The 24,478-nt window shown below is 38.3% G+C and overlaps 3 long non-coding RNA genes across 8 annotated transcripts in view; 2 read left to right on the top strand and 1 right to left on the bottom strand.

The window, feature by feature from the left end:
* The window catches only part of LOC147652374 (uncharacterized), a 28,221-nt gene extending 23,290 nt beyond the window's left edge, over nucleotides 1-4,931 (top strand). For both annotated transcript variants that reach the window (XR_015288083.1, XR_015288082.1), the window contains one exon: nucleotides 4,627-4,931. This is a non-coding gene — a long non-coding RNA (uncharacterized LOC147652374). The remainder of the gene's footprint in view (nucleotides 1-4,626) is intronic.
* LOC111942428 (uncharacterized) overlaps nucleotides 1-24,478 on the bottom strand; it is a 43,634-nt gene that overhangs the window by 17,347 nt on the left and 1,809 nt on the right. Inside the window, exons 2-8 of one of the 5 annotated variants that reach the window (XR_015288079.1) lie at nucleotides 23,973-24,047; nucleotides 23,504-23,677; nucleotides 23,103-23,242; nucleotides 21,892-22,028; nucleotides 14,870-15,150; nucleotides 5,623-5,708; nucleotides 4,338-4,475 (exon numbers count right to left, since the gene is read on the bottom strand). This is a non-coding gene — a long non-coding RNA (uncharacterized LOC111942428). Of the gene's footprint in view, nucleotides 1-3,188; nucleotides 4,476-5,622; nucleotides 5,866-14,869; nucleotides 15,151-21,891; nucleotides 22,032-23,102; nucleotides 23,243-23,503; nucleotides 23,678-23,972; nucleotides 24,048-24,478 lie in introns of those variants that run through there. The other 4 variants (XR_015288080.1, XR_015288078.1, XR_015288081.1 and 1 more) reach the window with 4 other exon arrangements.
* Nucleotides 17,924-18,401, top strand: LOC147652373 (uncharacterized). Its single transcript, XR_015288085.1, has 2 exons — nucleotides 17,924-17,965; nucleotides 18,190-18,401. It is a non-coding gene; the product is annotated as an uncharacterized LOC147652373 (long non-coding RNA).

Raw genomic sequence — 24,478 nt, 5'->3', positions numbered from 1 at the left:
AAGTGTGTGGTTTGTCAAATTCAAAAGTGAGTTCATCACTCTGAAAATGCCTTATCTTCAATGGCATTTGATTCAATCCATATTTTTTATCAATGTTCTTATGTGAAAACAGGCAAAAATTGTGATGAATACTGTGACAGGACCATCATCTATTGATATTTGCTTAAATAGCTCCCCTCAGAGCAAATGCCTACCTGCTGCACCAGTAGTGGCCCCTTAGCAGGACTCAGTTTAAAGTTCAAGCTTTGTCACCTCTGAAAAGACTGTTTCATCTTTTAAACATCTACAAAAGTCTCTTTGTACTTGTTCTGGCTCTCATTAATTCTAAGGGGAGTTGGGAAAAGGACTAGTAGAGCTTATAAAAATAGCAAACAATGAGAAACAATGGGATATAAAAATAAAATTCATTGCCTCCAAATCTGCCCCTCTCTCTTTTTTACTTTCCAATAATGATTACACGTGTCTTCTGCACATTCAAGCATCAGAAAAACATATAAACCATTTTTATGGCATAGAGCAAAAATTTATCTACGTATTTCAGCTTAGATCTGCAAGAATAAGCTTACATTTTAGAAGTGGAGCAAGAAAACAAAGACAGTTTTATTCCGTGCACAGCAATTACAGCAGCTGTCAGCACAAGTCACTTTTACTGCTAAAGCAAAAGTGTGAAGCATCAAGTGGATCCCACAAAAAACAATACAAGTTTATTTTAGAAGACCACACCTTCTGTTCTCTAGGCCCTTAAGTTAGGCACAAGTTACCAAGCAGAACTAAAAGAAGGGAAAATGCCACACATTTAAGGGAGAAAACTAATTTTTTTTCCTTAGCACTTAGGAGAACCAAAGTTAGCACTGAATTTCAAAAACATTTACAGATCTGCAACTCTCCCACGCTTTGCTGTGCAGAGAAATCCTGCTGCTAGTGTAGACAACTGGAGTTTTTCTGTCAGCTCCAGTGGAAGCCACAACTATACCTTCTTTTATTATCAAAGCCCACAAACCCAAAATTTAGCTCTTTGTGGTTTGTTTTCAATAACAAAGAGGGGTGTGAACGCTTGTTGTAAGGCAGTGAGGTTTTTTCAGGAGCTACTGGTTGTGCTGAGCATTATTCAAGCTGTAATTTCTCTCAGTCATGAAGGTATCCATATTGCTGGAAATGTCAAATTTCAGGTAATTTATCAGTATAGAAATGGCAATACCAATATAATTCTCACAGCTCCAAAAGTCTCGTTTTCTTTAAAACAAAACACAAATACAAAAGCTCAAATTAAAGTCCAAAGTGGATGGTGAAGGTGTTATTAAAATCTCTCTCCTGGATTCTTTACCAGATCACACTGATGTAAATACTATGTATTTCTAAAGTTTCTCTTGGCTTTCTGAAAGGGAGTAAATCCTAGAACCGTTGTATGAAATTTGTTTGAACAGTTTAACCAGCACTTGCTGCAAAAAATGTAGATGTCACGTGTGATGTATAAAACCAGCAGATTACAGGAAGAAGAAACCCTCTAATTAAATTAAACTCTTTGTCCTTCAAACCCAGGATGAATCCTTAGAGCCCATCTCCCATAGAGGCATTGTATGTGAAATGGGATAATGTATAAACAAAGTGCTTTATCTGGGGTATGACTGGAAGCTCCAGGATTGTAACGTCCTTTAAGATAACATTCCAAACCTATCCTTTTAAGTTTTCAGCCAAGAATTTGTTTTTATAATTTCTTTGCTCTTGGCAAAAGGAAACGATACTTCAGGCTAAGTTCACCCTCTCATTCAATGCCACTACCACTCCCCCATTTTTTGCCAAAGACACAAAACAAGTGTTTTGAAACCCAAAACGACAGGGAACAGGCTACAGCCGCTCTGTGCCATGGTTTCTTAATCGTATTTACCATGAGATAGCATAAGGCAGCTCATTAACAACATAAATAATAATATTGTTTTATCTACAACTGGATCTCACCCTGCAGTTCCCACTCAGGTATCCCAGACACCAGGAGCTGACCTGGGAGAAGCCAACACTGGTGTGGAAAAGGCCTGACTCCTAGCCTAGGGCAAGAATGCTCAGGATTTAGTACTGCTGTAATTCTGCCACTGCGATATGTCTTGGAAACACAGTACTCCCTTTGCCCTCACAAGTAACAGATTTAATCTACTTTTTCACTCCAAGACTTTGGTGTTTTTTTCTCATAGACACAGTTTTAGGAATCATAAAGGCTTAACTCAGTTCCATCCCCTCAAAATCAGCTACAGGCCACCAAGAGCACCTCTTCTTCCCAGTAAACCCTCTCACAATATGCACTATGTGATGAGATCATTTATTGAGCATGACCATTAATAAAAACTCAGAAGGGAGATTTTAGGGAGTGTCTGCTTCCCTCTCTACCAGCTGCAGGGATTTTCCAATCACTTTATACTGCCATAGATTGCACAAAAACTCAGCTGTACTTGTCAAGGGAAAAGAAGCCACTGCAGGGAAAATATAAGCTAATGATGAGCAGCTTCAAAGAAATCTCAATCTCAATTAATTCCAAGTAATATCACTCTTAATTGCACTTTGTGAAAGAAAAAATATGTTGCAACAATTTTCCTTGCTAGCCACACCTATATCTGACACTAAGTAAATACTATATATCACTGCAGAGGCTGAGTCCTCATTTCACTTTGTTGAGCAATAGCAGAGCAAGAATACCTCACTGTAAAAAAACCCTTTTTCATTTAATTTCCAATTAATTTAAGCACTTGCTGTTCACAAAACTGAAAGACCTTTACAGAAGTCCTACAAGCTGAACAGAAATGTTCTCAGAAGTGTTAAAAAAACAAGCAGGGCACCGAACTGAAAGTTTTGCAGCAAATTTTAGGTGTGAGGAGGTAAGCGCAGGGCATGTGTGGAAGTGTGTGATTGTTTGTGTAAGCCTCATGCTGTTCCTTGTAGTCTCCTGATTGATGAAGCCAAGATCATGCTCTGCATTTGTACTTTGCAGAAAGAATTGCTGTATTTGTCTCCTGCCTTTGGGATGCTCAAGGGAGAAAACCCTTCAGTAGGGTTGCAGTAGGGACAACTTTTTTCCCCACCTTCATGCCTGAAAACCATTTGGAATTTTAGGAGAAGGGCAAATGCCTCCCTTAAGTAAAAAAAAATCCCTCTCAAACAAGGAAAAGGAAAGGAACACATCAGCCACCTGAGACTGAGACTTAAACATCATTTTACCTTTATTCCCCCAACAAATGAAAATGAGACAAAGGGAGAGTTTGTCCCAAAGTGCTCTGGGAGACTCTGAGGTGGCAAGGAGAAACAGAGACAGGTTCATGACCACCTGGATCCCTCCCCTGCTCCTGTGAATTCAGAGAGGTATTTGAATTCACAGCCTTTGCCTCCATGGGCAAATTTACAGCTTTTGCACATGCTGCTGTAAGAAGCTGTGCTTATTATATTGCTCATGTTGCCATCCCATTGTAGGTTTGTTTTAAGCACTCCTTTCCCCTGTCAAAAAGCTAAATTCTGGTCTCTTACTCAGTCTCTGAATTCAAAGGCCTTCCCCAAAGCTCAAGCAACTCCACATAGTATCAGCAGTGATATCAGCAGCTCAGGAATTTAAGCACATCCTTTCAAAATCTTGAATCTCTTTAAAAACACTTAACTAAATTATGATGTGTTTGTTAAATTTTGCATGCCAAAATCAAAAGAAACCCCTGCCTTAGAAGAGCCATCCAGCCTAAGTTGGAATTTCCATGGAAAAAAATCAGGCAAAGTCTTTTAATGAGAATGTGGAAGGTTAGACAATTTGGATTTGGAAATACTAGAGGAACAAGAACTTTACCTTACGTGTGTATCAACAAGTGAACAAAGACTGATATGTGCTAATAACAATAATCTTCAAAGTGAAGGACTAGAATCAAAGAATAAAATGTTTTTCTTCTGGAACTAGTAATTAGCAAAACCAAGGTCAGACAATTTCCTGAAAATAAATGGATTAGTCTTTTTCTGCTGTTTTCCCCCATTGTTTTTTGATCAGTATTTACTAAAAACTCAAAGTGCTCAGGACTCAAGTGTTTGGTCTACAGCTCATCACTGGAGAGGCACAGACACAGCATCAGAACACCCTGGGCCAATGACTTTTTTATGTTTTATGGCCATTTATAAACAGATTTTTAAATACAAACAAACCCACCTCTTTATTTTGGAAGGCTGAACTAACAGCTTTGTTTTGGGTAAGTTTCCACTCTGTGTTCAAATATAAAATGATATTGCAGGTTTATTGGGAAAGTGAATTACAACAGCTGTAAAAAAATGAACAAATTTTACTGAGTGACTGTTTGTATATACAGAAAATTTCAACTCACATCCCAGTAATATTCTGGTTTTCACAGAATCCCAGGATTCTGTGGTTGAAGTTGGAAGGGACATCTGGAGGCCATCTGGTCCTGCCTCCTGCTCAAGCAGGTTCATCTAGAACTGGTTAGCTGGGGCTGACCATTTTCCTAAATTCAGAAGAGAACAACAAAACATGTGTGGGATTTTTTACTGTTGGGTTTTGGGGTTTTTTTGATTGTTAATTTCATTGTTCTTAGAAATGTGGGAATTATAAAAACATGCTCTTTATGCTGATTTCTTTGTATCTGCTTTGTACAGCTCTTTGGAAGTGCTGAGCATCCAGCCATAGCATCAGAGCTTTAATTTCTATCAGTGATCTCTGCTAGAATTCCCTTTGGGATTATGCCAGAATTTGGATTCCTTGTTTGCCACCAAATACTCTTTCATATTGGTAACACAGAAAGAGAGGTGGAAAAAGAAGTATGTGAACCGAGCTGAAGAGATTTTGAATTTGATAATGTTTTCAAAGTTGTATATTTTAACAACATGTTACTTTAAAAACCTTTGAAATGCAAAGCATATATACTCATTTGTTAAAGGCTTAAATAAAAAAAAAAAATTAAAAGCAGCATGTTCCTCCTTGACTGTAATTTTGTCTCCTAACAACAATTATTCAACAAACATATGTTAGAACACAGGTTCTTTTACTACCTCCTCAGTATTTCTACAAGAGAATAGAAAACTTTCTAAGTCAAGGTGTACAGGGTCAACTTAATCTTGCAAATAATCTTTGCAGTGTGTGAGAGACTCTCCAGCATAAGAGTTATCAAAGCTAAGAAACAGGATTACAGTTAACAGCCCAGTATTTCAGTTTTAAGAGATAAACTATTGATCAACACAGAGATAAAGCTGATCTGAGTAAGCATCACATTTCCAGTCCAACCAATAAGAAACCAAAGTGCTAGTTCAGGGATTCAATCACACTGTCCATTGAATAGAAAATATATAAAAGCTGTGTGCAAAAAGTTGTTTTTTTAAAAAAAATTGTACAATCTTCTCATCACAGGAAGGGATCAGATTTTCTTTAGCTCCCATGATAAAATATTAGCAAACTGACCATCTCAAAGACACTAATCAGGGCTTGAAAAAGGGAATTTGAAACAAAACTAAACAGAAAGATTCAGATGGGAATGGTATACTCACTTGGATACAAGTCAAAGTAAGCTGTAAGTGATAAATCATTTGTAAAATTCTTTTATATGAATTCTCTTCTGGTATTACAATTGTTTATTGTTTTACTTGTTCTATACTTACCTTGTTTGTTAAACAGTTTCATCTTCAAGCTTAGCAGAAGTGTTTGCATGCAAGATCTGGGCAAAACTGCTTTAGTGCCTCCTGCTCTGAAGAAAACAGAGAAGTTCAGAAAATTCACTTGATGGTTAATAGGTATCAGTGACCTGGGTGGCTGCTTTTCATTTTCCCAGTGTGTACAGAACTTTCACTGTGGCAGGAGGAATACTCTGATCCCTTGGGACTCACAGAGGATCATAGCTACACCTGTGGAAAGATACAGGTTCTCACTCTGTTAGTTTCCTCTAACATAAAAGTTGTTTTAATGGCAAGTTTGCAATTGATAGACTGAAAGCAACCAGGTGGCATGCCCATCATGACTTATTGCAACAGGTATTTAAGATGCATTTTCAAACCAGTTTGATCATGTTCCAAACTCAAAGAGTATGATATTGCAAGAGAAAGGATTGTGTATCATCACAGCAAGGGCAGACTGCAGTTATGCCATTTTGAAAATCTTTTCCCCTGATAAACAGCTCTGCTTGTTTTTAAAGTTCTGTTTACTTGACTCTTTGTGGAACTGGCCCAACATGTCCTAAGCATATTTAAAGCTATTTTTGTTATTGTTATTTCACAGGCATTTTCTTCCAGGGTACATCTTTTGTTTCCACAGAAATAGCACCAGGTTCTTTTGTAGTCCCTGTGTTTTCTGGGGACACCAAAGGCAGCTGTTATCTGCCATGCCCTGTTTCTGTGCCTCTGCTGGGGGTACTGGACGTTGTGTGCTGCAGCACAAACATCTTTCCAAATTAAGCTCCTAATCTCTCTGCTTTAGGTAGAATTGTTTAGTAAATACGAGCATGAATAACTCAGGGGTCATGGATGGATGGCTGTACCCTCTATGGTTTGCAAATAAACTCTGAAGGGTCGTCTAAACAGTTTACAGTCTGGAGCTGTGCAAGTGTTGAGGAAAACACTCCAAAATGTGTTTTAAGAGAATCTACTCCCTTTATTCTTAGCCCAAATACACCGGGAGTGGGTTGGGGGTGTGCAAAACACACTGCATTGCCAAAATCTAATTTAAACCTTAATCATACAGTCCTTTGAATAACACAGACAGAAGCTGATCCTTTGAAACTAACCCAGGTAAATCCTGAACAGATAAAGACCATCTATCTGCAAACAACTGGGATTTTGAAAGATGCTGAAGTCATATGTATGAGTTCCTTCCTGGATTTTAAAAGTGTAACACAACTTCTCAAGGTATTTGAGGAACTTTCTAAAAGAATGGGCCAAATCCTTACACATAATCTAATAAATGCTACTGTGGCTAATTCAGAAACACATTCAGTTCACCACAGTGTGAACTCAGGAGCTGTGACAAGTGAAAAAAAATATAGAATCCAAAAAGAAGTTTGTGTAATGTACACCTCTGCAACCTGAAGTCTCCAATACTTATCTTTAAATGTGGTTTTAAGTCATTGCCACCATCACCACATATGAAAATATGGCTTACACGTGGTGTTCTAATTTCTGTGAGCTATTCTTACATCTCTGAGTATTCCTGTTGGCTTCTGCATAAAGCAAAATCATAAGAAGTCCCTTTAAGATAAAACCATGACTCTGAATGTAGCACTGCTATTCCGGCTTCATGGCCCATGATAAACTACTTTCTCCAAGACAGGATTTGCCATTTATACATCAACCACTAGAAATAAAAATAACCTTTCTGATAATAATTCATCATAAGAATTCATAATAATTCACAGCTCTAACTTAGGTAGACCATACCTTTCTCTTACATACAAAGCCTGCTCATTTTTAATCTAAACAAATTCCCAGGGAGGAACATTTTACTTTGTTCCCTTTTTTTTTTTAATCTGCAGTAAACTAAACACAGATGTCTCCAAAAGTACAAGGCTGCTGATGAGACCTCACAATTTTCTTATTTGGAGAAATCTAATTGTAAGTAGAGAGACATCTTTTTCTGAAGAGTGCTCACAGATTTACAGCTTGGAAATGGTGCAGTTGGACTTGGGTTTCAGTATCTCCCACCCTGCATCCTGACAAATCACCCTTGCCTGATGTGACTGATAATCCCAGCTGGCTGCAGTGGCACCTCTGGGCTCCCATCCCTGCCAATGCATCAATCCCCAGTCCTCTCCCAGGCTCGGCTCCCTCCCACTGCAACTCTCTGCCCGATTATTTGGATCTCAGTTACCCCTCTGAAGCAATTTCCTGCCTCTTTCAGGCTCATTTCTCAACTCCCAGGTAACAAATTTTCAACCTGATTACAACTGGGTGAGTCTAGTCCAGGCTCTTCTAAGGCAGTTGCATAATCTGAGCCGTTCTGCTGCAGCTGTTGTTGAACAAAAGTTATCTATAAACTGCAGACAAAATCCTTCCATATTTACAGAAACTACTATGCAAAATATCACTATATACTGCACCACACCGTGGTTATTGTTTTCACTGGGACTTTACTGTTTGCTCAGTGCTCACTGTGAGAAACTCACAGCTGCACTTTGCATCTGACTGGGAAAGAATTTAAAACTTGAACATTCTGATCACAAATTTCCCATTGCCAAATAAATGTCACCATGAATTTAATGAATAAAAATTGTATTTTCTTAGAAATGAAATTGACTTCACGACTGGCAACATCAGGGGGTTTTTTTAGTAGGCTTGGAGGAAAAGCTGGCACTGTAGTTGTGTACAATTAATCACTTTTGCTTGCCTGTTTGGTATCATATAACCAGAAAAAGTTTCCAGAAGGAAAGAGAAAGAGGAAGTTTCCAGAATACAGCATTTGCAAGACTATTAGCCAAGTTTCTCCACTTGCAAGCAGACACAGCCAAATCAGACAAAATTAGGTTGACAATTGGATCAAAATTAATCTAATCTTTGCTTAGACTGCATTTGTTTTTACAGATATTGCACTAAGGAAAGGGGCTGGGACTCAGCGTGGTATCCTCCACTCCTCCAGCAGTGGAGGCCCAGTGGGACTCCAGGCTCTAGAATAGATTTTTTTTGGAACTGCCTAAGGTCACTGGTTTTGGAAAGACTCTTGAGCCATAAGTGATGGTCAGAGACCACCAAGTGGGCTGTGGAAACCTTAGAAGAAGAAAATACTGACATGAACCTGAGCCTCTCTTGTGTATTCTTCCTTTCAGTGATAAAACAAATGAACAGGGATCCAAATTAGAAATGCATTACCTAAGATTATTAGAAAATTAATCGTACAGTAAATGACAGAGAATCTTGGATGAATTTCTCTGCAAGTGCAGTTCTAGCATTCAGCAGAGGAAATAAAAAACATAGCACAGTAATGAAACACTAAGTTAGAATCACCCAACAACCAGCTGAGTAAAATACTCATTTTTAAAGTTCTCAAAAACAGAAACCCTAAAAAAGAAGTGCACCCTGATTGGAAAAGGTATGCTCTGATCATGAACATAAGCTGCAAAGCCTATCTAGAATTAAAGTCTCAACATGTAGAAGAAGAGGAATTCAGCAATTTTAATAAAATATATAAATAATAAGATATTTATTATAGGCTTCTGTAACCATTTACAAGCTGGAGAAAAAAAGCTACAGAATATTGTCAATTGATATTTTCATAAAGGTTGAACATAAATATATATACATATATACTACACACATCCTTATCAGCAGCACATTGCAGAGGTATTTCAGCTATCTCCACATCACATCAAGCTTGATAAAACAATGACATATCACATGATATCTACACTCTACCTGGAGAAAACAAACCCTGAACTCAGCACTACCTAGGATCTTTAATGTCATACCTTCTTCAAAACCATCTGCCATTCAGGACACTTAAAAATATTTGTATAGTTCCTCTCACATCATTTATCCAAGAACTTTTCAACATCTAAACTGCAGAAAGGTAGCTCCAGCACGTAGCTTGACCCAAAACCTCCAAAGAAGAGTGTAAAATAAATAAACCTCAACAAGAGAGAGAAAGTATGCATGAGAGGAAGACTAGTTTTCCATTTTAGTATGATAAATTATCAATGTCGAATTGACACCTCTGTAAATAAGCTCTTCCAAATGCATTAGAGACACATGAACAAGTAATGAGCTCTCTTTTTGGAACTCTTTTTTGTTCACTCACAGAATAACTAACTTGCATGCTTGAAGTGAAAGAATGAGGAGCTCCAGTCTGCACCAGCTCCCTCCTTCCTCTTAATTCCAAAATTTTGTCCACAAAGCAGAGATCTGTAGTGGTCACCTGTGAAAAGCCACCCCGTGGCCACTGCTGGACATGCCCAGTAGAAGGGCAGCTTGCAGCACAGCACAGGTGATGGGTTACCTCTGCATTCATGCTCAGAGGCAGTTCTTCAAGGCACCAGACAATGTTTAGCCTGATCTTTAACCTCACAAACACTAAAGCACAAATTGTGTTGTCCTCTCTCTTGATTACCCCACCAGAACCCCCAGTTTGCTGACACCATTTGCACTTACTGAGTCCTTAGGCATGAACTAGCCCAAGACCTCTCTCCAGCCTGACCAACAGCCTGAACCCAAACCCAGGTTAAGGCACCAAAGCTGAACATATCTGCTTTGATCTAAGGCTTTCAGGCCCTGGCTCACTGCTGTTTCCTGTCTGTAAAACTCCTTCTGCTCACAAAGGAAGGAGGAAGATGTTTTCTGTGCTGGCCATGAGACAGGGCCTATCTGGAAGTGAAAGAGTTTCACGTCTCACTGGATGCAAAACTCCTTCACTCTTTCAAGAAATATTATTTCTATCTTTTTTTGTCCTCAGACCATTTCTTTAGAGCTGGCCAGTCCTTAACATGGTGCTTTATATGTATGTGTTGTACCAAGAGGCCTGGAGGCAGTAAAAGTCAAGCAGTCAAAAATTGTGTCCATAAATACATGTGAAGTCAAGCAAGGGGATTGATCACAAATAATATCTACTATTATCTCAGCAGGGCTGACACAAGTCATGTAAGGCCAGAAAATAAGATATGGTGACAGCCTCTAAGTTTTTTTTATACCAACCCATCAATTCAGAAAAGTATCAAGAAGTTTTGCAAACAAATGCAGGCTGGGATGTTATATCCAGTCATGACACAATAAAAGAATGATCCTGATTTGGATATCACAAAGTATCAGTGCCTCGAAACAGAGTCACCAATTGCCACAGAAGTTAAGGTTTCCTCTTTTTGTGGTAAAAAAACATATAGTGGGGCATAGATTCGAAGCAGCCAGGGTCATTACCTGGTTTCAACTCCCACATAGCACAGACCACTAAATTACACCAAGGAATCCCTGATTTAGTCTCAAAATTCTGGACATCAAACACAAAAGAAGTTTTAGCAGACAGCAACCATCACCAGCAGATTCCCATTTCTGGTGAACAATAGCAAGACTCAGTATTATAATTTTCTGCCCAAGAGAATCTGGTGGCAATTGACAAATACTTGAGAACACTTTAGCATGTCTCCACTGTTAGACAAATATGGAAACTGAAACTCCAAGGCATGAAAGTTAGGCACAGAGAAATTAACCTGTAACTAAAACCAAGCAAAATTTATATGCACTAATGAAACTCTGCAAAGTGGTAAATGACATTTGAGTGCCATGCAGGCTTGCTGCCTGGGCCTTCACCTTACCCAAGCCTTTATAAAGTGAACATAAAATGAAGAATTTCTGAGTCTTCTCACCTTTTTGCTTTTACAAAGGACAGCTACTGCTTATTTTTATTTACCTTTATTTGCTTTGTATTCCTGTAGAGGAACAGCCAAAGGTGGTACAGCAAAAGGTAAATTTTTTCACAGATGAAACTACTGAAGTTAGAGAAAGCAAATCTTCTGTTCCACAGAAGAAGGCTGCACATGCCTGTCTAACCCAGCCATATTTCTGGGGTTAAATGATGCAAAGATAAAAAGCTGACTTTGTGAAACAAAGGTAAATAGCAACCCAGATGCTCTCATTCATATTCTGAAGTTATTGCCATCAGCTCTGTGACCAACACATTTCACAGCTTGTGAATTTCCAACAATCATAAATTAGGGCGCTAAGAGAGCACCAAATACAGTCCTATAAACCTTTGGAAGGGTTTCCTTTATTTATATTCCAGATGGGGACACTACCAATGCTCTAAAGTTTATAAAGTATTGGAATCCAGTAGAATCCAGTACTCAAATCATTCATTTTGTATTTTTGATGGCCTGGATTATAGCTATGTATTTTCACTGCTCCACAAGTTCACATACAAGGTAAGGAACTGTGATTTGTTCTTTGTCATTCTTCCAAGCAGAACAAGGTCCATTAGGTGCAAAAAAAAAGTGCAGGCTTCACATAAAACAAGATCATGTCTCCAAGGAAGTGGAATAACCCTTCCTTTACAGAGCCTCTGTTTCGCCCTCTTCACTTTTACATGTGAGCAAAGTAACAGAAATGAAAAGGAAAAAAAATTAAAATCTGAAAAAAGATTCCTAAGGTCACTGAATTTGGTTCTGAAGGCATAATCAGCTATACACAATACCTAAACTAACACACAGATTCCCTTTTAGAGGCGCTTGTCTTTCTAGGTGAGATGTACTGACGAGACATGGGAGGGAGAACCTTGTAAAGTTTCCCCATAAACATTACTCCCCAACATTTTGTGTTCTAAGTCCCATGGGACACCCATGACTTTCCAGAATCCAGTACTGGCACTCGCCGTACGTTCACTTCATAGAACTTCTTTTCAAGGAAAGCTTATATTTAATGATGTTAAACTGCACTGAAAATATTTGTGACATCTGTCAAATTAATTTTAAAAAATTCATTAGGGTCAGTGCAACTGTAATAAATACAAAATTAATAGCATGGGGCTCTTTTAAGGTTACATTAAAATAACATTCAGGATCTGTTTGAATCTGACAAAATCCAGGGAACTGGCTAGAGCCACAATTTGTCCTTAAATTCTTTGTGCCTACATATGAAAGGTGCTAAACAATCTATATTTTTTATTCACAGTGCTCCATGTGCTGGAGTAGAGGAAGTAGTCTCAGAATTAAACCTGGGATTTAAGCAGTTCAGCTTCATTTGGCTTACAGCTCTCCTAGGGCAAGTTATTATTTTAAAAGTATAATTTTATAATTACTCTTTTAAGAGTAATTTTATAAATTCTGGAAGACTATATTTAAATCTTCCCACAGGTGTTTTGAGAAGTTCTCATCCATTGATGGTGTGAAATGCTCTGACCCTGGTGCACAGAAGGAGATAGAGCATGGCAAAATCCTGTTGCTCTCTCTGTGCTGCTGGCACTGCCTACTGGGACATGCTGGAACAAGGGTCTATATTTAAACATCACTTTCCTGAATTCACTCCTTTCCTTTCCTGCATTCCCTATTTTCCCTTTGTGACACTGTCTCAGGAATACACCTTCTCTTGCTTCAGAGAAAAGGGCATGGCAAAATTTGGACTTCTGCACTGCAACATTTAGGATCACTGGAGAATGAGATTCTCCCTTCTGTATTTTCAGTTCAAAATATACAAGTATGGAGACAAGTTAAATCACATTAAAAATTAAATCACTATAAAAATTAAACCACATTAGATCTAGGAGAGTATTGAAATTTGTCAAGTCAATAATTTCATCTAAAAAAGCCCAAATGCAGAGCTTTAATTTGGAATCTATGTGCCAAGTACAGCTCAGCATTTTTAAAACAATATACCAGGGAATTCAAGGACATATGACTGAGTCCTGTATCTTTTAGCTAAATTGAAAACAAGCAGCCAGGTAAAATCCTCATTTCCAAATTTACATCTGAGTCTTTTCCCAGAAGCTATTCTCACAGGGCTTTTAAGTATATCTTTGAACTGCAATTTTGTTACTTAGATCCAAGTGACAAGAAAGATGAATCATGTCACAGAATTTATTCAGCATTGCTAATTAAACTCATTCCTGGAGGCCTGGTAAGCACTAAACCACTGGAGTGTAACAGTGAAAATTAGTGATTTGAATAGAAGAATCATGAACTTTGGAAAAGAAAACATTACCCATCAGTGGAGTTCACAAAATAACCTCTTACAGAAACTAAATAAGATTAATGAAGGTGAAGTCAAGAAAAACAACAGCTTTTAAAAGTCTTCATGTCTTATTTTCTAAAGAACACATGAAATAGACTCAGTGCCCCTAAAACCCCCTAACATGCACATTTAACACAAAAATGGGGAACCAAGTTTTTATAGGCCTCACCTTACTACACGCACAGAAAAAAAAATATTTTCAACAAAAAATTATTAAAAAAAAAACAATTCAAAAGAAAAGAGCCTTCAAGTATTTCCAAATATTTGGGTCCAGATCCTGACCCTTCAAATTTTGTCATATTTTAGTTTAAACTGTTACCATAGGTGTTTCAGTGCTACCAATAATATTTATTCTCAGTGAAAGATCTATGCATGTTTCCTGATTTTCTTCCTGCTGAATAGACTGGAGACTTGTACACCTAGCACACAGCCCTTGAGGGCTCAGGCTTTCACTTTGCAACAAACAAAGCACAGACATGACAATAAAAATAATGTCAGGATAACAGGGCTACTGCATCTGGAAATCCATGCAAAAAACCAGCAAAGAGACAGCCTGCAAAATCAGAAGTCATTGGTGAAATGCTGGATTTAATGCAGGGATTATTCTCCAGGTGGGAAGGCCAGGGCTTCTGGCAGTGGAAGGTAAGATTGGACCTCAGTGGGCCCAAGGAACCATGGAAGACTGTGATTATTTAGCACACTGCTATTATGTGCTATTATTATTATTTTTCACAGTTCTGTGAAACCTGGTATTATTCCCAAATCATGCCAGAACACCCATGTAAATGTAAATCCCACAGCTGTCAGAGGGCAGCTCTGGATCAACCTGAGTATCACTGGTGAGGATGGAATTGAACTGCTGTAACTAAGAGTGGGGTTAGACTTGCCCTCTGCTGCACTAGAAATTAATAGAGAAATGCATGCATAAAGAACTGTAGATCACACATGTAATAAAACACACATTCCAGGACTTCAAAACTTTCCTGTAAATCCCAGGCTTCTATCATGTTCATTTTTTAAAAAGGGGGGAGAATAACTATGTGATTTTTATTTTTTTTTAGTAATAAACAGACTTTTTAGGGGACTTATCCAGTTGGCTGGATTATTCTGTTTTTTATAATGCTATACTGGGGCTTCAATGGTCAGAGACCCAGTCCATTTAGCAAGCACTTGTAAGTTCCAAGAGCAAAACATAGCAACCACAGTTCTCACAACATACCTTCAGAGAAAATGTAACTTTGCCAGCAGCATGATCAGTCTGTGATTGGCCCAGGGATGTAGGTGTCACTCTCTTCAACAAACTCATGTAATTTGTGATTGAGCCATGCTCTGATAAATTCCTCATGCTTCTCACAGGAGTTTCTCAGGCCTGGAGTCCTCTGTAACAGCATTGCCAGTGCTGGAATCCAGCTGTTCTGCATGTACAGGCATTTAGTCTTTCCATTATGGCATTTATGAATCTGTACACTCAGAAGTCTATTACTTAGAAGCAATCCATCTCTAAGAACAAAAGAAAAAGCTCTTTAAAAAAAAAAAAAAAGCATGCATCTTACCAAAAGGGCTCAGCCTTAGATGTAAAACCACATTGATACCTGAAACCACAGCCCAAACCCCATCACCTCCATGACAAGGATATTGGAGCAATAAAAGTGCATCAGCTCTTGAAATCCTGCACTGTTTGGTGACCTGCTCCAGAGAGGTTCTGCAGAGATCCATTACCTCTGGAGGTTATGGGCTGGACTGAGCAGCAAAACACAGAAATGTGATCTCTGTCAGCCTTCACACGACACTTACAAAACTAACACACGCTGCGACATAACTGATGACTTTTGTTCAAACCCACCGGGTGACTGAACATGCACAGCCCCATAATTGCTCTTTGAGCAGAGAGTTTTCTTGATGATTTGGAAAGTGGGAGACCAAATGTAGAACTCCACCAATACACCAGGCAACTGACAGAAAATCCAGACAAATGCTAACAGGAGGAAAAACATTTTTTTTAAAAAAAAAAAGCTGTTTCTATTAAAGCTCTCTTTGAGTGCAGAGTTCTGAGCCTGTAAGAACATCCCTCTCTGTGTTCTTTACATTCAAAGTTAGTCACCAATGCAAATTACCCCTGACCATGGCTATTCAGTGAAAAATGCTCACTGAATTGCCAAGTTAATATCAGGAATATGAGATTTGAAAGGAAAATGCCAATTGGAACTAAACTGAAACTGTCCTCAACATCTAGCCTTGCTATGAACAATATCTAGTTCAGCAGCAACAAGAATGCAAAGCTTCCTTGAAGATGATTTTGTGCCTGATTCCGTGATCCTTGTGGTTTCCTGAAGATACTTCTCAGGCAAGAAGGACAGCAGGATACGGTAAACTTAAAAAAAAAGAAGAATATGAAGACTAGTGCCTATGCCCAAGTCATGGAAGCAAGACACAGCTCTTTTAAAAAAGAAAATTTATCACAAAAATTGACTCTTCAGACAATAAAGAAAAAAATAAAATTATACATTATTTATTTGAAATACATGGCTCTTATAATTATATTTACTGTAACTTAAAAAAAAGTTTAATTACAAACCTCACAGTGCATTTAAATGGTTAAGAAGTTTCTGAACTGTTCTTTTCCCTAAGAAAAGATGTTCTCAGGTTGCAGCTATCCTAAAAAAATAGCTTTCCAGCATTTGAGCACTTTTAAAGAAAGTATTTTCCAACCCAGCAGCACATTAGTATGTCCTTGAGGACAGAGGAGGAGAAATACATATCACGTATCACCGTGCTTTTAGAATTAAAGAGCAAGGGAGAATAACAGTGGTAGCTCCTAGTGAGAGGTGGATTCTTCAGCAGCAGAAAGCTGCCCTGGCTTAGGGCAGATCTGGATTTAGAGATCCCTCTGCTCTCTTGTGAACATTTCATACAATAGTAGCAGGCTGCACTAGTGGTACCTTAGAGAGGGGTATATCCTTCAAACCCTTCTCTTAGAGACACTTATGGGGCCTCTGGCACAAAGAGGGGCAGGGCCACAGAGAAATGACTGGAAGTCTGAAAAGATCTCTTCATGAGCAGAGAGCTTCATGAAGAGGAGCATTGTTGACCAAAGGAGTATTCAGCAGAGGCATGCCAAACAATGAAAGATATAGAGAAAACAGGCTCTTGGTGTTTAGTCTGTATTATACCTGACCTCTAATGAAACTGAAGTGTAACAGCACATAATTAACTGGTGGAATCCTTGGCTTTACTAGGGTTGCAAGTGGAATTTAAAACATTGCAAAGACAAGCTTCCCACTCATTTTGGAATGGATGTCTCTCAATAGTCCTCACAGAACATCTTTCATTCTTTAATAAAATTGTAATTGAAAACACTATAAAAACGGTGTGATTCAATGGGTCAGCTACAGAACTCTCAGGATTACACTTTGGTAATCAATGACAGATTACAAAAACATTCAAGGTTCTATTAGAGAAGGAAATTATGCTTACATTTCATGGCATGTCAAACAGTGGCTGAGAAGAGACAATGAAGAACCTTTCCACTCCTCTTTCCCTGCCTTCCTTGGACAAGTTGCTCTGACAGGCTGTTTTGGAGCTCCATCCATCATCCTCCAAGCGATCCCCCAAGAGCCAGGATCAGATGCAGCATACCAATCCACATGACACATCATGACACACTCCTGAGTGACCATCCTAGTGCACTTGCAAAACTGCAGGCACTTACAGAACACGTTAATTAAGTTTTCTTTGGAGACTTCCTCTTCAAATGTAAGATTACACACAGTGTTTACAGTGGAGATGGTCACCAGAATGGAATTTGACTATCTTAGCCATTCGAAAAAATATTGCTATATCTTGGACTTTTAATAAGGTTTCCACAGATTTTATATGGGTCAAAGGGAGGGAAAGTGCTTCTAAGATACTTTTAAGATAATGCTTCCATTCCACTTAGAATGGAAACTGCCTTTTTGACACCTAAAGCTGCCAAGTCCTTGATCTGCTTTTCCTCAGGTAGAGAATCCATGAAGTGATGAACAACTTCTCAAGCAGGGTTATGAGCTCTTTACATTTTATGCATACAGCCTCAGATTCTTCCAGCTACTTTGAGCATTTTTAATGCATGAATCAGCCACGGGCCCTTGACTGCAAGAACCTTGACAAGCAGAATTCTGTACTGAGATGTGAAGGCAAAGCGCACTGAACTCTGACGCTGAGCCAGTTTATGGATTTGGGGGCAGTTTTCTGGGAACTGAGGGAGCTTTTACAGAATTTTGTGCATTTTTTCCAGGATACTTTGAGGAGCACATTGACAGAAGCCCTCAAAATTCTTGTAAGTACCATTTTTCTGAAAGTCATTAAAAGAAAAATAAATCTAAAACTTCCTATCTTGCCTGCTCTAACAGCAACATTTTCTCTAAGGTCATCACCAGATGACTAGAATGTTTTGTTTACCTTTTGGTCTAATCAGAGAAGATAGATTTTGTTTTGGGAAGATGTTTGGTTTGTAATGCAAAGTGCTCACTGAAAGATGTTTCTGTTTTCTCTGTGTGTAAGGTTTTCCAGAGTCTTTGGTGGTGTCACCAGCTGTGTTTCACAGCCTGCTCACCCAGGAACAGGATGTTAAAGGACTCACCACAACACAGGCTGCTGGAAAGCAATGCCAGCCACAGTGCATTCTGCACCATTCTGCACATCTGCACCAAACACTGTGTGTGACTTGGCAAAAGGGTTTTCCCAAGAATTACAAATAAACTCCATTCTTTTCATGGGTTTGTCTTTTTTTTTTTTCCTTTCCCTAGAAGGGACTAGGGATAGTTGATAGGAATAAATACATGTTTAGATAGAATGCCCTATCTGACCAAAAGTCTAATTTCTCAGTTACAAAGGAAGCACAGAACATACTTTAACTTTGCATTTTCATCACTGAGTCAGAGATAGTTAAAAAAGATCATTCCTAAATAAAATGGAAAAAGGGGAATGCCTAAAAAAGTGTGAGAGTGACAATTTTTTTCCAAAATGAACTCCATAGCAAAAAAAGTAAAATTCTCTTCTGAAAAACCCAAACAACAAGTTCTTTCTCAAAAGTTTGGACTAACTTCCCCATGCATTCTTCTACTTATGAGAATGATACTTAATAAATCGTACTCATTTTCACTGGAGACCTGGAAAGGCCAAAGCTCACTTGCTCTGTGCAGACCCAAAGGGAGAGCGCAGCATTTACCCAGAACAGAAATCACTTTTCCTTATTCCAGTGCAGCAGGTTGGTTTGTTGTATTGTCATTACAAAATGAGAAGTAATTTCTTATATTGTTCCTGCCCCAAACCACTACATTGTAGTACTACAGTATCTGAAATATAAAAGTACAATATTGTTTTCAAGTACCTAAATTGTCCTTTTGGTTAAAGAGCTTGGAGATTCCTGGAGGAAGCATGACAAAAATAAGACCAGAAGGATAAGTAAAAATATGTAATTAAGATGATGTTTTGTAGAGTGTGAGACAGGAATCACCCCATAGAAATGTTTAAAACCTCTGAGAAATAACAAAGTCATTTAAATGCAGTCTTAGTTTAAATGTGAACTTGCACATGATAGATGTGATTTTATATATATCTATATATAAGCCATAAAACCTGTAGATAATGTACAGAAACGATAATGATCACTGGATAAAAAACCACTATAGATTAATGAAAAAATCTGAGTGAATCCTGAACTGCTCAAGGAAGGGTACACAGTTCTGACAGATCCCTTAGTACAAATGGTGGGAGTAAAACATATCCACATGATAATCACATCCTTACCAAAATTGAAAACGTATGTGAAAGTCATGGTGGTCTTGCAAAAATATAAACTCATAAACGATTTTTTGATTTGGTGTCATCATTCATTTCTTTCATTTGAGAAATCAGTTTTAGTAGGCCATGCAAAGATTGATGGCTTTTTCATAAAAGGATATTTTATGAAATAGTGAAATGTAGCATATTTCTACCTGATAAATGCAGAGACCTGTAAACTTTGAACCCAAATTGGCCTTTGTTGCTCATGACCCTGTTTAAGTGATTTATTTTCTTTTAACAACTGCAGTCTGCAGGAGGTAGAATATACTGCATAGATCTTGAATTCTGTTGAAAATTGAACAGTTTAAACAGAATGGCTGACATTAGAAGACCTATTACTGAAAAGTCATATTATCTTCATTTCAGTATCCCTTTTAGGAACAATATTTATGGTTGGAGAAAATGTGTAATTTATAAAAACAACTTGTTAGGCTGCTGCAGAGCAATGGAGAAGCTGGCATCCTCAGCCCCACATCAGGGTGTCTACAGGACTGCATCAAAGCTAGAGACTCTGGAAACCTGGCACATGGAAAGGGATAAAATCAGAAAACTGGCCTGTTGTCTAGAAGAACATCTTGAGGGAACTGAATACTCCCCACCCCTGTGAAACATTTGGATAGCATTTGGATAATACTCTGCTAGAATTTTTCTGCCAGGCTTTCAGTACAACAGCTTATCGTTGGTTTAAGTGAATTCTGTTTCTTTTTTGCCCTCCTTTCATTGCTTTTTGTTTCTATTTGGTCAGCGTGCACTGAAGTCAAAGAGCATCATAAGCATACTTCCTGCTCCTCAGTGTGACTGTCACCGTGGAAGCTCAGCAGATCAGTCCTCTTCCATGTGTAGGGAGAAACCACCTCAAACCCAAAACTTTTACCCTATGGAGACCCAACTTTCTCGCTTCACTGGAGCCTGATCTCAGGTAGCTTCCCCAGCAGCACACCACAACACTGCTCCAATAATCCTCATCAGATGACAAGCCTACAAAATCTCAGCAGGTTTTAATGTTATCTCTGCATTATTATATAGTTCCCAAGGCTTCTTCTTATAAAATTAAGTGGATATGATCAGAGAAATGAACAACGCTTTTTTAAAACTCTGGTTTGAAGTTGCTCATTTATGAAACATGAAAAAAGCTTCTGTTAAGCAAATTCCACGTTTGTGGAACATCTCATGAATATATGGTGCTTTAATAAAAACAGTAAAAGTTTAAAGCTCCCCTACTTTTCTCTGCTCTTCATTATTAGAAATAAATCTTATGAAGCAGATAAAAGTATTACAATTAATCCCTCCTGAATAGGAGACAGTATGCACTATTATTTTCAATATGAGAGAAAATGGCTTTGACTGGAGTGGCAACAACTGGCAAGCTGATTTTATAGTTTTGATTTATTGAATATTAGGAAATAGACTTTTTTAATAACAATTCCATTTAAGTATTCATTAAAATGGAATTAGTACAAGCAGGGCCAGATTCTGATATCCATATTCTTGTCAGACAGCGTTTTATTACAGAAAAGTCTCACTGACATCAGCGGGATTACTTGTAAAAGGCCATTCAGCGTGAGTGAGAACACAGAGTTGGACCCTACAAGGGTACAGAGGTTTTAGGTGCTCCCCCCTGACCCCCACATGCCCCACACATCCTTTGGCAAGGGCTGGAGCAGTATGGAATTGTGTGCTCCAGGCATCCCATCCACACTGGTGTGCATCAACTGATTCCACAGATACCTGACCCCACTTTGCCCCAGGTATATGGGATATGGAAAATATGCCTTCATCCTTACAATGGAAATAATTCCCAAGTGCTGATTATTTTGATTTATGTTCATCTTCACAGTTCTTTCAGTCTAAGTTTGACCCAAAGAATGCATAGCATTGCCATGAGAAAAAGCACTATGAAAATGAATTTTAATTTATAAGAAAAATCATTCAGAAGGAAAAGAGTAGTGGGCTACAGTGATGAATCTTGCTACAGGGTCAAGGCTGCATACTCCATTTCTCCTTGAACAACAGAAGCAAAGGACACCTTTCATTTTTGTTTTGTACACTCCTGATTTAAATATACAAATAAACAAATTCCAGTAAACTCTTGAGATGGCACTGGGTAAAGTGAACTGGCTTATTTATTAATGTTATTGATAACTAGAAAAAGCACATTGATTTTTCCCATCTGTAACCTAAAATGTCTTAAATTCTGAGTTCTAGCACCTGTACTATTTTTCTTTATTCCATAATCTCTATAACAAGCAGGGAGGAGGCTGAGAAATTTGACCTTTATCCATAAAACAACTATGGATGAGCAAATTGTGAATGTCCTAATATATCTTTCATTCAAAATTACTTGGCAAAAGATTTTGACAAATAATTTTTAGTTTATGTGCTGCAATTTCATATTTTCATTACTTTCACAGGTCATACCTGGAATATGCTTCTACTCCTTGACTTGGTGAACACAAAATTCAGTCCTGACAGCAAAAACTTCACAGCCTGTTCAGTGCAGGTACAGCCCTCCCTCCTCTAAAGGGCTGCAGAATCCCACAGCAAAAAAAACTTATCTGCTAACAGAAAAACAAATATGGTCACAACAAATTTTAACTATCAGAATAGGTCTATTTTTTTATTTTATTGTAATGTAATGTAATGTACTATAGTTATAGCATAATATAATATAGTACAATTAGTAAACAGACTACTGACTGTTTAACTTTGGTTTAAAAACTGCCCAACACTAAAGGTTTCTGTTGTAGAGTTCTCAAAGGTCAGACTTGAAAGCTTAAACTTCAGGTTCTACTGAGATAAAGGCACAGTGCTTTGCAAAGTTATGCTATTATCCCTGGTTATAATCTTCACTGACTTCAGAAATAATTGCTTTCCTTAAACAAAAAGGAAGTCTGATTCTAATTTGCTATCTAGATCTACATTCTTATATTCTTTTTATAGATTTTTGAACAAGTTATCACTGGAATCTTCCTTCACTCAAACATAAGTGAAAGTTTTATCTTACTTCAGATATCACAAAAATAATTTATGACTAAGGAAACAAAACCTTTTGTCTCACAATATATTTCTTTGCGACAGCTGTGGTATTTCACTGAAAGCACAAAAGCTGTGATGGTCTGGACTGCAATCAACCATTTTTAATAGGAAATTTTTAAAGACTTTTAATAAGATCCCCTAACATAATTTATGGGGAGAGGTTTTGAAGTGAAGAGGCATTGTTTGGCAAAGTGTTCTTCCTCTAATCTCAGGAAATTTAAATAATTGAATGCTCATTTCCTCTAAACTTAGGATTTCTCCTTAAAAATGGTTAAGAAAAACACCTGTTACACGAGCAGCAAAATAAGCATATCAGGAGTCTAAAAAAAAAATAAATTTAAAAATGCTTTTCAGATGTTAAACTCCATGTCAGAACCCAATATTATTAGTGATTATAATAATGCAATATTAAATTTTGCTTCTTCAAGTCAGAATTTTTAATACATATCTTGAATGATGACAGCACGGTGGTCAGGGCAACTGCAGGTATTTATTTTAACTGATACACTTAGGGGAATAAGTGTAGACAAAAGTGGAGAATTTAGAGATTACAAGAAAACCAAAAATGAGCACCCAAAAGTTCCAATACTTACTGAAGTTATCCAGAGTTCCTCTGGCTACAGAACTTGGCTGGAAGAATAAGGATAACAGGCTTCCCCTGAGATCTCTGATATATCTTGCAAGAAGAGGCTCAAAGGGTATTTTAGCAGTTTCCCTTTAGCCCCAACGAGAACTAGGGAGAAAACAGAAACATAAGCAGGAAGCACAGTGATTGATACATTGATAAAGCTAATTAAAGCTCCTAAATATGAAACAGATTCAGATTGGCTGTCTAGCAATTTGAATGAATTTTTGAATTATTTTTTACCTTTTCTGAGTAACTCATATGCCGTAATTCTGACTTAAACCAAAAGCTAACTTAACTGTGTTCTGCTCGTTTAGATCGACTAGAATATCTCTCCAAAGGAGAAAAAAAAAAAAAGAGAGGGAGAACCTTTGAAGCAAGGAGTCCTGAAAAGCTCAGACACAGCCTCGATAGCCCGGGTCGCTGCGGGTCCAAAACCTCCAGAGGGCACTCAGCAACAAAACTGATTGCACCGGGAAAAGGGGGAGATTCCCAGCGGCCACTCATCCTTACACCGCTTTCCAGGGACAACTCTCTTCTCTCCTACAGAGAGAACCGTAAAAATAAGCAAGTAAATTAATATGTAAATAAGAAAATAAACAAACAAATAGACAAATAAACAAATAGACAAATAGACAAATAAATAAGAGGGATTCTGAAGAGGGAAAACTATGCCATCAGAGTCTGCTCCTTTCTGTATTGGAGAAGATCCTTTTCATCAATGCCTTTAACAAAAGAGGATCAGCTTTCAGAGTTTAATGCTAAACCCTTTCTTTTCAAAAAATGTCTGTTGGTTTTAAAGAGCCTCCATAAAAAAATGCTTTTTAAGATGTGTCACCTAAAGAACTTCAGTCACCAAGTTGAAAGTGATGGAACGCTACTTCTTTAGACTCCACCTCTCTCTCTGGTTCGCCTGCAGAAACAAAAAACTATTTACAGTGGGTACCGGCCAAAATTCCTCTTTTTCCTTCAGCAGTTAAGTCTTAACTCGGGTGGTAAGGCCTTCCCGATGTTACACAGACACACACGGACTCACACACATCAGACAGTCCCAGTGAGGTGTCCCTGAGGTCGCAGCCCCGCTGCCCCAGGGCTCCGGGAGCAGCAGCGCTGGAGCTCCGCAGGCACCTCCGCCTGCCTCCCCTTAACCCCTGCCCTGTTTCTGGGCTGGCTTCACGAACTGCACACAGCACCATAAACAACTGCCTCGTTTCCACAGAAATGTCATCGTTCCAATGACACTGCCGGCCGTTCCTCCGCTGCATCCTCTTTGCATCGCTAGTTTCACAAAACGCACACTGCCCCCTTTATATTCAAAGTGGCCTTCCTGATGCACAAGTTCAA

Source organism: Cyanistes caeruleus, chromosome 6 (genome assembly GCF_971803275.1).
Source record: "Cyanistes caeruleus chromosome 6, bCyaCae1.hap1.1, whole genome shotgun sequence".
NCBI classification, from domain to species: Eukaryota; Metazoa; Chordata; class Aves; order Passeriformes; family Paridae; genus Cyanistes; species Cyanistes caeruleus.
This window is presented reverse-complemented; position numbering and strand designations above follow the sequence as displayed.